Below are 13,535 nucleotides of genomic sequence, written 5' to 3' on the forward strand. Positions count from 1 at the left end.
ACTTTTGGCTATTCAAGGTCTTTTTGTGTGAATTTCAGTAATATTTGTTCTATTTCTTTGAAGAATGCTATTGAAATTTTGATAGGGATTAAACTGAATCTGTAGATTACTTTGGGTAAAATAAACGTATTAGCAATGTTAATTCCAATACACGAAATGGAAAGATCTTTTCATTTCTGTGTATCTTCTATTTTAACAATGTCCTATATTTTTCACTGTACAGGCCCTTCATCCTTTAACTTTACTCCTTGATATTTAATTGCTTTGCTGCAATAGTAAATGGGACATTTTCTTAATTCCTTCTTTCCTAACTTACCGTTTACAAATAGAACACGTGATTTTTGTAAGGTGATTTTGGAACCTACCACTATACTGTATAGATTCACTGCTTCATTTAGTTTTTTAGTGGAATCTTTAGGAAGCTCTATGTACATTATTATCACATTATCTACAATAGTTGGTTTTACTTCTTTTATCTCCACTTTGAATTCCTTTTATATCTTTCTCTTGCCTAACTTCTATTACTAGAACTTCCAAAGCTATTTTGAATAGTGATGATAGAACAACCTATTCTAGTTCCAGACTTTGGAGAAAAACCTCTAGTTCACTTTTCTCATGTTCTTCCTTAAAAGTCTTAGCTTTTAAAATTGTCTAATCAAAAAGTATACTATTTGGGACCCAGGCCTTCAACACTGTCAAGAGTGATCAGTGTTTATAGGAAGAGGCATCCCCAACATCTCTGAAATTTCCTACAATTTCTGGCAATATACCACAGCTGGCAAGCAGTTCCAAAATAGTAATAGCCAAAATGTTAATATCAAGAAGACTGGCTCTAGAATAAGGATTTTGTCTAGCAGTCATACATCAAGTTACAGAAAAAAACGCAGACCATCAGAAAGGCAGTGACGGGCTTGGATCACAGAGGGAAAAGCTGGAAAAAGCCAGCAAATTTCAAATAGAAAGTATTAATTTGTAATGACTTTGACTCTCTGATTACAGATTATCGTCATGTTATGAGGGAGATTATCTTGATTGTACAATCATAAAAAATAAGTTTTGAACCCCAATTTGTTATCAACATTCCCTGTCACCTTGGAAGAGTCACTGCATCTCTAGAATATAGTTCCTTCCTCTCCCCCACAAAAGTAAAGGAGGTTGTTCAGATTGTTATAATACTTTCATTGGACTTCCTCAGTGGAAAGCAGTTCTATAAGGTTTTAAATAAAACTACCTTCATAAACTACTGCTTTCCTTTTTTTTTTTTTTAATCTCCTGATAAACAGTTACTAAATACAGCACAATTTAAAATGTTTCCAAGAACCTGAAGTTGGGGACATTACACACAAAGCTTCTGAAGCTTGGTGAAGGATCCACATCACCAAGCTTTGGCTTTCATTTGTTTTATACACTCCAGGAATGTGAAAATTTGAAGCAACAATGAAATTCAGTAGGTTCTCTGTGAGCACTTCCTGAATTATATGCTTATGGGCAGAAAACAAATTCATTGGCTACCCCATAGGGAACTTGAGTTCTACTCCAAACCCTATCTGGGCCAAGTCACAGTTCAAACTTAGGTGCCATCCAAGACATCTGCTATTTTGATCACTTCTACTTTTAGGCTGGCAGGTCGCTTTGTGATCAGTTGAAGTGAATTCAACTCACAGTCAACTGACTGCAGCCCATATTTTCTGTGAAACAAAAGTGTTTCGGTCAGACCGCTTGAGAAATACTTTTTTATAAAGACTTTCCTTTAATACACAAAAATTTATGGGCCAAAGAGCATACCAGTATCACATTTTTTAAATGGTGATATATATTTTATCAGGAGATAGAAAAAATGCTGAAATGACTCATTAAACCTGACTGGAAATGATTTGAAAGGAATGGAACAGGATGACAGAAGTCAATGCACTTGAAGCTTGTTTTGTAGTTAGTTATATAGTCTCCAAATTCTTTCAAGGAATGCTCTTTAACAACAAGAATTCCAATAAACTGAGCTAGAATAAAAGGCCAGAGAGCATATTTGGAGGGGGACTATAGAGCTCTGGATATATGTGTCTAAGGTTAAATGTTTATGGGCAACTACAACACTTTTGTTCTATAGAACAAAAAGAAAATAATTCATTTGTATAAATCCCATAAATGTTGCTGCACAAAATCTTATTTACCTGATTTTATAACCACAGAAAATTAATTTTCTTCTTAGTCAACTAGAAGAGAGGAAGTACTGAAAATGAAAACAAAAACCATGAATTTTTAAATTCAAAAACCAAGTTATCATGAGAAAAATTTTCCACTAGTATTCATAATTAGTTTGCATGTGATGATATCCTGCACTAAGTTCCTATCAAAATTCCATTCAGCAGAATGAAAAAATATGCAATAAAGAAAGAATTCTTGACAGGATAGTGGCAAGACTAACATGAATCAATCAAAAGATCAAAGTATGGAGAGTTCATCAAGACACTTTTCAGCTTAACTACTTGCCAGTGGTCAGAGAAGTGCCCTTGCCACTATGTTCATGGACACGTCAGGTCAGCCCTTGCTGAATGGGGGAGGGAAGGAAATACCTGTACATATAGGATGGAGCGGAGGGATCCATTATGAAGTGAGTAGAAAAGAGCTCTCAGCTTGAGGAAATTGAAAACTGACCAGAGAAGATAAACATTTTACCAACGAACTACTATAATTTCCAACATATTCAGCAATACAATATTCTACCACAGTTGTTTTCTACCCATACTTCAATTTTAGGGGGAAACAAAGCATAAGAGAGGGAAGAGGTGAAGTGAGCACATGCCTCTTTTCTGTTAGACTTCCTGTGTGTTCTTTGCTTTATCAGAAGCAGAGTTATTACCAAGACTCAGCAAAAACCTCGTCATAATCTCAGAGAACAGCAAAATGCAAACAATGTAGAAGCAAAGTCAAGGCATGCCAAATGAAATAATCAAGAACACATGTATTTAAGGAGTATGAGAATTGGAAAAGAGTAAATTACCCTATCCTATAAACCTCCTTATCTTATACAGTGTAAACTAAACTCCAAGTATAATTGCAGAGTTGCAGAGTTCAGGTAGAAGGGAGGCAAAGGAAAAAGAATCCACAGTACAACAGAAATCTAGCTTTGGAACACAGAAAGTGGAAAAGAAAGTAAAAACACATAACTCTGTTTCTTGAAGCCTTCTGGCATCTGAGCTCTATATTTCAGTGATAGGGGAAAGGACTCTGGGAAGGAAGAGGAAAGTAAATTTAAGTGCTAGGAGGAAATCTGAGATTGTCTGAATGGTTTGTAGAGAACAATTTTACAAAAGGCCTAGGTAGCAGTAGCTTTCTATAAGTGAGGGTGTACACATCTGGATGAGCAAAAGACAAACTACTCTTGTGACAGTGGAAACAAAGTCCAAGCCACATGGTGTGACAAAACAATCACACAAGGGCCCAGGATGAGGTCAGAGCACTGAAAGAGAACTGAACTGAATAGTGGAATGGACCTGGAGACTCAGCTAGATATTCAATTGTTTGCTTGGTAAAGAGAGAGAGCCCTGAAGTGGAGATGGAGGCATGTGCCAGGATAAAGCATCCCCAGGAAACTATACTGAGATAACAGCAAGTTATGCAAGAATTTCTAAGAGCCAGAAGTGACTAATTTTTATTCTCTCCCAATGCTTACTGATGTCCACAGAGTACAAGGCAGCTCCCAGAGGTACTGCTGGTGGTCTAAACCCACAGCTGTTAATCTGTGACCAGGGCAAATTGTTCTCTTTCACAGCTGTGGCTATTCACAATTTTTTAAAAGATTATTTTATTTATTTATAGGCATGCAAATTTTTAATGCACAACTGCTGGCTGCTAGTACAGAATAGTGAGAAGCACATCCATGAGACAAGAAAAGTCCTGTAAATGAGGACCTGGCCACATTATACCACCTATATGATCCCTTTGTTTTATGTTTGGCCCACAAAGATCAGAAATTTAAAAACCAGAAATTGCCCTCTGAATATATTTGAGGTACAATTACAGTTGCACACCAAAAAAAACATCAAAACTCTTAGGAATTCAATTCTAAAAATAACTTACCAGCTCGAGGCTGGCATTAAAATTCTCCACCTTTCTCATCCTTATTGCACATTCTAGTGAGAAAAATTTACAGATTATACAAAGGAACAGCTAAATAAGGGTGCATACAATTGCGGGTGTTAGAAATTGTTTCTAGTTATTTTGTGATCTCAATAAAGTAAATGACTTTCACAAAAGTTGGCTTTGACATCTGCAGGAACTGAAGGACAGACTTTGAAGCCACACAGCCTGGGTTTTCAGTTGACATAGAAAAGACACTGGTTGTAACCAGAAAGTTCAGAATGGATGTAGTTACCTCTGAGACCTGCCACTTTTAACTCTGCCTGGACTCACAACAGTCACATAAGCAGGTTTCTTAAGAATAACAGTTTCTAAAACATTAAATAAAAGTTCCTACATGACCTGAAGAAAATTATATTAGGAGAATGCTTATATGCCAATGATTTCTTCTGGTGCAATTTTCTACTGACTAGGTGAAGAGCTATTGATGATTTTTTAATGCAACCATAAATATGAAGAAATAATTAATTGTATCCTTATCTCTAACTGTATATTATTCTGTTTATTATTTATTTCTCTTATACAGTTTTGGTAACTCTAGAAAGTAGGATAAGGGTCTTAATTTCTCAGTCACAGAATTTTTTATTTTCAAGGGGAAAATATAAATTATAAAAAACTTTGAAAATGGTCCTTTTTCCTAAAAATTAATATAAAGTTACTTTGATATTTAGCAATCTCTAACTCAGGATTCACCATTTATTCAAATATAATACTCCTGTTCAAGTATCTTAAATAGCAAAAAAACTAAGAGTTTAGTATGATAAAAATGGCTTTTTTCTATGATAACAGGTCAGGGGATTTTTACATACAATAATCACCACCTGATAAAGGTGCCCAGGTAGCCCTACTCTTTCCATCAAGAAAGATGATTTAAATTAATTTGCATTCTTATTTAAAAACAAAACAAAACAGGGCCCTCCCTGGTGGCACAACAGGTGCAGCACTTGCAAGCTAGCCACAGCTGCTTCAGTGAAGTTCGATCCCCAGCCCCGGAGGTGACCCGGCACAGCAGACCTCTCTTGCCTCACCTGCTGCTCCCCTCAGCAGTGTACTTTGTTGACCTGCCTGTCCTGCTCCCCACTCTGTCTCTGTTGAATCTGCTCACCACCCCTGCACCTCTGGCCTGTACCCCAGTTCTGTATGCATAAATAAATCAATCTTTTAAAAAAATTCAACACAAAAGTGGCCAACAGAAGATTCCAGCAAGAAGGCAGAAGAGCAAAGAAATGAGGCTTGCCTTCTCCATCTATTCACAACTAAACCATAGTAGAACAAGGTCAATAATCCCCAAGACAAAACAACCCAGGACAGCCTACATCAGAAACAGCAGTCCTGGCAGAAAGGAAAGGGAAGGAAAAATTGAATTGAACTATGATTACAGCAATACCAGTGCAGCACAAGTGAGGGCCAGCTGCCATGTGGAGCTCCCCATCATTGTTGGACAGAGGGGAGACCTGGCACTGTGCTGGACATAGAAGTGCACAGAGCTGGCGTTCAGGACAGGGTGCACTACTATAGGAGTAAAGAAAGACGATCACTGGCATGAGGTTTCTACTACAGGAAGAGTGGGGCCTGAAGCAGGATGGAAAAGCAGGCCAGATCACCCGTCTCTCCTTGTAGAAGAGACCATTACCAACACCCTGTGGATGTGACATTAGAGATTCTTGCCGTGCTCCATTGAAGGCCAAATCAGAGATAACTGAAGGCATTCATTTATGAGATCCTAGCACCTGAATTGTAACAAGGGAAGCAAGTAGCCCAGAGGAAGGCCCTCTACTGGAAAAGCAAAAGATCCACCCCACAGGGACCCCACACATCTCTAATGTTTGCAGCACAGCAGGATGCTCACTGGAGCCCACCTTTGCTGCCTTCACAAACCTGCTTCCTTTCTACATTGTACCTTTTGCCAATGACCAGTATTCTGCCACTTGAACAGGCACAAAGGCAGTGGCCTGAGAGCATAACCCTGTTACAACTCCAAAAAATAAAAAAATTAACAAAAGAGACAGAATAACATATCACAAAATTCTGGCACCTCAAATACCCTCTCAATGCAACAGAACTGAATATACCAGACGCAGAGCTTGATGGTAACAATTATAAGAATATTTGCTGAATTAAAAAAAAACAAAGGTGATGTACAGGAACAGGAAGACTGAGAAAGTAGGAGCTTTTTTTTTTAATTAGAATTAATGTATTTAAAAATATAACTGAATTAAAAAAACACAATAGAGGGACTCACAGCAGGATAACACAAGCAATGGAGAGAATTAGTGAGCATAATGAAAAGCATAATGTCAAATAACACACAGAGAGAACAAATAGAAAAGAGAATAAAATCATGAAAGCAGTGTAACAGCACTAGGGGATATTCTAAAGGCAAGTAACATCTGTATCATGGAGATACCAGCAGGAAAAAAAGAGAGAAAAATGCTGGCAAATAGATTCAAAGAACAAATTGCTGAGAACCATTTCAACCTGGAAAATGAACCAGATATTCTGATCCAAGAGCCCAAGAAATATATGAATGAATTAAGTTCAAGCTTACAAATAAGTTTTATTTACAGCACTCACAAAGCTTTTTTTTTAATTTTTTAAGTTTATTTTTACATAATTTTCCATCTCAGTTGTAATCCCCGTGGGCTTCCCAACACCAAATCACCTGTATGCCATCACCATAATCCCATGCATTTCCCCTTCCCCCATTCTAACCCCACAAAACGTCTCTGGTATATAGTTGTTTATTATTATTACCCCTCCCCCAAGCCCTCCCACCCACCCCTGGTCCTTTATGCTTCTGCTATGAGTGAAACCATCTGGTATTTTTCTTTTTCTTTTTGGCTTATTTCACTCAGCATGCTCTTTTCCAGCTCCATCCATGTTGCTGCAAAAGGCATGAGTTTATCTTTTTGTTTGCTGAGTGATATTCCACTGTGTATATGTACCACATCTTTTTAAACCAGTCATCTACTTTTGGGCATTTGGGTTGATTCCATGCCCTTCCTATTGTAAATAAAGCAGCAATAAACATGAGGGTGCAGGTGTCTTTTTGAATCAGTGTTTTTGGTCTTTGGATAGATACTGAGGAGTGGGATTGCTGTGTCATATGGAAGCTCCATGTTTAGCAGTTTGAAGAACCTCCAAACAGTTTTCCATAGTGGTTATACTAGTTTGCATTCCCACCAGCAGTGCAGGAGAGTTCCTTTTTTCTCCACATCCTCGCAAACATTTGTTGTTGTTAGTTGTCTGAAGATGTGCCATTCTCACTGGGTTGCGGTGGTATCTCATTGTGGTTTTAATTTGCATCTCCCTTATTACAAGTGATGTTGAACATTTTTTCATATGCTTGTTGGCCATTTGCATTTCCTCTTTGGAGAAGTGTCTTTTTTTTAGCTCTTCTGCCCATTTTTTGATGGGGTTGTTCACTTAATTTTTTGTTGAGCTTCATCAGTTCCTTGTGTATCTTCTCACAAAGGTTATTTTTTTAAATCACAAGGCTGACAAGAATATAATTAGACAAACTCTAACATGCTCTTAATTAAAATAAAAATTGGTATAAAATGTCTGGAGAGTACTTGGAACAATTAATTAAGAATAACAATATTGAACTTTCATTTTAAAGACACCCACATAATCAGTGGGAGAAAAGGAAAACAACCAAATTTATAGTGATTACTTATAAGTAATAGTAAGTAATTTTTAAGTAATTTTTACTTTATGTTTCAACTTCTTTTGTATTTTCTATCAAGAAAAAGTATATACTTAAAATATATGTGTGTGGGAGGAATAACTTAATACCTTAAAAGAAAATTATCAGTATCTGTAATGTCTGAAATCAGTTTGCTCAAATTACATCCCTCAAATTACATACATTTTCAAACAAATCTATTTAGGTCAGAGTTTTTCATTTTCCACATACAATATTACAAGAATTCCCTTAAAACTGAGACCTTTAAAACTGTTAACAATGATGACAATGGTTTTCTCAGAGTTCATTCTTTCTCACCCACAATTCTGTCAGGCTTCCTGCCATGCAATTTCTAAGTTTTATCTCTTTTTATTTTGTGCTATTATCCTTAATATTTTATCAACATACTTTGGCTCTGAATACAGACTTCCCCAGGGAAGCTGGAACAAGAATATATGACCATGGGGTTAAATGCAGTTGAAAGACATGGCTGGAACTGAGTTCAAATACTAGTGGAGGCCACACGTTAATGGCCACCACTAACTATGTATGGAATTCTTTCATTTGAGACCACATCTCTTTTTCTTCAGCAATGTTTTCCAAAGTAAATGGAAGTAAGAGCAATCCTGGTAGGGAGGGTTTAGTGCTATTCTTGAAAGAACCTTCTAATGTTTCCTCCACTCCCAACCAAACAGGCACACTTAGAAAAGCGCAGTACTTGGCATTCTCAGGTGAGATTCAACCACCCCATTCTTAAAGGTAAACAGACACTGAGGGTTAGGGTCCTTACAACAACAGTTCACTCAGATAGTAATAACAAGGCCTTTGTCTTCTCAGCACTGAAGTCCAAGAGTTGAAGTTCAAGAGCTGGACTTCAGCAGGGAAGTCCAAAGTTGCATTCTTGGCCACTGTCTCAGGGAACAAGAAGCTCTCTCAAGGCCAGCATTCCTCTCAGATGCATGGCTCCATGACCACACCACCACCGAGCTCTCTTGCTCCATTTCCCCTCTCACCGGGCTCCCATAGTTCACTATCCTTTCATTGACCCTTCAGCCCTTAGGTGACAATGGTTTCCAGCTGTTGCCAGTTTTGTACCTCAACCTCTGCAGCTATCTGCTTGTCTCATGACTCTGGATGTTGTAGTGGTGCCTTCCTCGGTTTAAGTCATTTGGAGTTAATTCTGTTTCCTGTCACAATGAGACTAACACTTTTCCACCAATTCTTCTTCTTCTCTTGATTAGAAAGTGGGGGGGGGGGGCAGGAGTGGTAAAGTGGAGACCTAACTTTCAATATTCTTACTGGTTTCTTTTATTCACAAAGGCACTGATGTTTAGGCAGTGGACTCCTTAACTTAAATAGATTAAGAGCGATATTCTTTAACTCTCAGCAGATACTTTTTTGAAAAGATTGTTTTCTTCTAATTTATTGTCTAACACGAGTGAGTTTCATAACTGTAGTGAGATATCAGTAATGCTATTTCTTTCTCGCCCTTCTTCCCCTGCGCTCCCTCCCACTTTTCTCCCTCCTGACCTTCTTTCCTCACAAGTTATGCAAATGTATTTTCATCATATGGTCATGTTTGTTCTGGTACATTACTGGAAATATCTTGGCACCCTGAGATATTCCTTGATAAATGTGTTGTAATGTTTATAGGACCTTTGAGAACTATGCATGGATTCAGAAGCATTTTAAAATTTCTTTAATATTTCCCTGGCCTCTATACAACTTTTACCTCTAAAGGCAAGGCATTTACTTACTTGTACCACTTTTAAAAGAAAAAAAGCAACATATTCTAATATATATAGATTCATCTGTTTTGTGCCATCTTTAAATTTACAGAAATAAGATATTTTAAACCATGGGAACATTCTAGAATCAGAATTCTTTACTGGGTTGGGGGCTGTTGATGGATTTTTTGTGGGAACTGTGATTCTGCCTATACCTGCATTCAATAACTACATATTAATGCACTGGTATATATTTCTGAACAGATTTTTAGGCCTCCAAAAGGCTGACATGGTTAAGAAATCTTGCTGTAAGCAGAATTGCTTAAGCAGAATGGAATTTTATAAACACTTTGTGACTCAATTTTAGTTTGGTATTACTGCCAGGTGATCTGCATCATCTTTTCACAAATTTTCAACAGTGACATTTTTAATATAATTTCAACAATTATATTTTCAATATAAGTAGTAATCAATAAGATGATACCAAGTTTGAGTTCATCATAACTTTCAGTTAGTACAAGACATACAGGAGAAAACAGTAACAAACAGAAATAATGGGAGGCCTGGGAGAGAATTTGCAATTGAATCAAGTCGATACTTAAAAACTCTATTAAGGTAAATGTCTTAGGACTTTCGTCATCCTGCTACAGACATTAAGTCTTATTCAACAGAGGATTTGAAATCTTGTTTTAGAACAGCTTCTAGAATTCTATAAGGAACTTCTGACCTGGAGTGGAACTAAGTCAGCTTCCTTGCTTGCCTCAAGGTTCACTGAGAGACTACACCTTTGGACTAGGCACCCCTATGATGTTCTGTCCCAATGTAGCTTACCCCACAATATGAGCCAAGTAAGTGATGGCATATTTTAAAAGCTCCCTCTGCCGGCATATATAATATTTCTTTTAAACTACCATCTGGACTGTTATCTATTTAATGATAGCAAGCATGCCACTTTACCAAAAAGCAAGCTGAGAATAACTTCCTTAAATCCATTTTTCTCATAATTTTCAGTGATTTTCCTACCTCAATCAATTAAAAGTCTGGACTGTTTGCTGTAGTCTTCAAAGTCCTTATAATTAGGCCTGGACCCACCTGTTCAACTTTCATCTCCATTATTTCCCTTTATATCACCCACATCACAGTCTAACCTAAGCATGCACTGTCACACCAAAACATCAAATGGGTTCCTGTCCCCATGCCTCTGTGTCTGAAGCTAGCAGAAAATTCTCTGTTCCTACTTTCCGTTCCATTCGTTCCATCCTCACCCAAATCAGCCTAAATACCACACAGCATTGGTATACAATCTCCCTCTCTCCTATCACTGTTCAGTTCTCCAGCTATCCTGTAACCTTGCCCTATTTACCACATACTTACCATTCCCTCTAAGTCTGTAGGTTCTTTGACCTGCTGTAAGATATTGTCCAGGTTTTACACCTCCCACAGGCATATTCTTTACTGATTCCCACAGGCATATTCTTTATTAGGTAACTCTCTGGATTTCAGTAACATTTTCACAACATTTTCAATACATTTACCCCTTCTTTCTCCATACAAAGAAACAATCCAGAGGCTTTGGGACTGTCACTTTTGCCACAGTAGTGGAGGAAAGTGCAGCCATGAATGCAAGATCACACAAGGTGGATGGAATGTTATGGAGCCAAAGAGCCAAAGTATTGTCAAGAGAAGATTCTCAAAGACCCAACACCTACTCAACTGTGAAAAAAGATTTTTGTTGCTGGCATTAAAGAAGACAATGAAGAACAGCATCTCAGAGATTATTTACAGCACTATGACAAAACCGAAGTGATTGAAATCATGACTGACCAAATCACTGGCAAGAAGAGAGGCTTTCTTTTGTGACTATGATTGTGGAGACAAGACTTATTCAGAAATACCATCCTGTGTGTGGCCACAGTAGTGAGGTAAGGAAAGTCCTATCTAAACAAGAGATGGCCTGTGCTTCACCCAGCCAAGGAGGCTGAAGTGGTTCTAGAATCTTTGGTGGTGGCAGTGGAGGTGGGTTTGGTGGGAATAAGGACTTTGGTCATGGAGGAAACTTCAGTGGTCCAGATAGCTTTGGTGGTAGCCATGGTGGCAGAGATGACTGTAACAGATTTGGTAATGATGGAAGCAATTTTGGAGGTGGTGGAAGTCATAATGACTTTGGCAGTTACAATAAATCTTCAAATTTTAGAAACATGAAAGGAGCAAACTATGGAGGCAGAAGCTCTGGCTTCTATGGTGATAGAAGCAAATACTTCACCAAACCATGAAACCAATGTGGCTGAGGGGGTTCCAGCAGCCACAGTATCTAGGGCACTGGCAGAAGATGTCAATGAACTGCCAGGAAACAAAGCTGAGCAGGAAAAGAAAGCTAGAGAAGTGCCAAGGAAGCTACAGGTTACATATTTCTGAACTCAGCCAAAACAGAGAAAGTACCTAGCAAGTACAAAGCCATGTCTTAAACAATACTCATGTGTATGGGCAAACATCTCAAGGATTGTATTTGTGACACTGTACAATGGGGTTATTTTAGGTTTTGTTGTGTAGAAAGTACAAAGTATTTGCAACAAAGGGTTTTAATAAAAAAAAAAACTTTTTGCACCCATGTGTTGACTGAGGAATATAACAGTCTGATTATGAGGCTGAATAAATGTCTTTTAAAAAAGACAAATTCAAAGTCAAAAAAATTACAAGATGTGATGCTTACATTTATAATAGTATTATTAATTATTTCCCTAATGAAATATGGCCATGGACAGGAGACTTCTTTTAAAATTATGTATGGGCTTTTCTGGTTGGAAACATATCTTACTAGTTTCCTTAATTGATAACTGAGGTAACTCAAATCATTATGATTTATAACACTAAATAACTCAAATCATTAAGATTTATAACACTAAATAAATAAAAACATATAGGCCAAGGAAATGAAGCATTTTCCTGTACTCACACCCAATTACTCTCCTCACTCCATGTCAAGGGGAATAAAACTACACACACACACACACACACACACACACACATACATTATTTCATTGAGTGCTAGTTTCCCTGCTACTTACTAGCCTCCTCCAAGACTAGATCTGGCCTTAATCTATTTCACAGAGATGGGCTTTTCTTGGAACACAGTACAGGATGAGACCCTCTGCAATTCCCAGACACTAAATAATGTGACCAGGGAGCATGACCACTGTCCTGCCAGAAATGATCAAGACCCTCAAACCAGCAGGAAGCAGCTTTAGGGGGGCTGGAGAGTAAGAGTTGGACTGAAGAGGAGGAAGAGTTGAACAGGAACTGAACTGAATCAAAAGGGACTGTTTCTCTACTGCATCCAAAAATACAACCATACTCTAGCTAATGTTACTGTGGACTGGAAAAAAATCATATGCCCTGTGGACTAACTTTACTGTGTTCTTGCAGAGAGCAGCTTTCAATGGATAACCCCTTCCCTGTAACATCTGTTTTTGTTAAGGACATTTTAACAGAACTGTTTTCTCTTATAATTCAGGAGATGGAATCACTGGCTCTTCTGATATGATTATTAATATGTACAAATGCATTAAAAATACCATTTGGGAGTAGGAGGAAAAGCTGAGCCTTCTCTGGATCCTTATCTTAGAATCCAAAATGTTAAATGGATAAAACTAGACTACTTTGTTTATACTCTGAATTATCTGGAATTACAGCTTTGATAAATATTCAAATCTTACATATTAATGAGATTCTCTTGCCCTTGACAGAGAATATGTTTTAGGATTTACACTGGGTGTTTATGTCATGTAACCTCAGGAATATGAACAACACTGATTTATAATATCAATGTTTATAACTAGACTGGGATTTACCTTTACTCTGGATATGAAGAATAACTGGTAAGTAAACAAATAAAAATGTCTGGATAAGATATAAACCCACAGGTTTATGGACAGCTAATCTTTGACAAAGGAGCAAAGAAGATACAATGGAACAAAGAAAGTTTG

At 37.5% G+C, this 13,535-nt stretch overlaps 1 protein-coding gene and 1 pseudogene across 2 annotated transcripts in view; one reads left to right on the forward strand and one right to left on the reverse strand.

Annotated features, from left to right (window-relative positions):
• The window catches only part of BICC1 (BicC family RNA binding protein 1), a 269,917-nt gene that overhangs the window by 46,519 nt on the left and 209,863 nt on the right, over positions 1 to 13,535 (reverse strand). The window lies entirely within an intron of this gene.
• Positions 10,392 to 11,891, forward strand: LOC105853495 (annotated as a pseudogene).

This window comes from Condylura cristata, unplaced genomic scaffold, assembly GCF_000260355.1.
Source record: "Condylura cristata isolate star-nosed mole 26May11 unplaced genomic scaffold, ConCri1.0 scaffold00011, whole genome shotgun sequence".
NCBI lineage: Eukaryota > Metazoa > Chordata > Mammalia > Eulipotyphla > Talpidae > Condylura > Condylura cristata.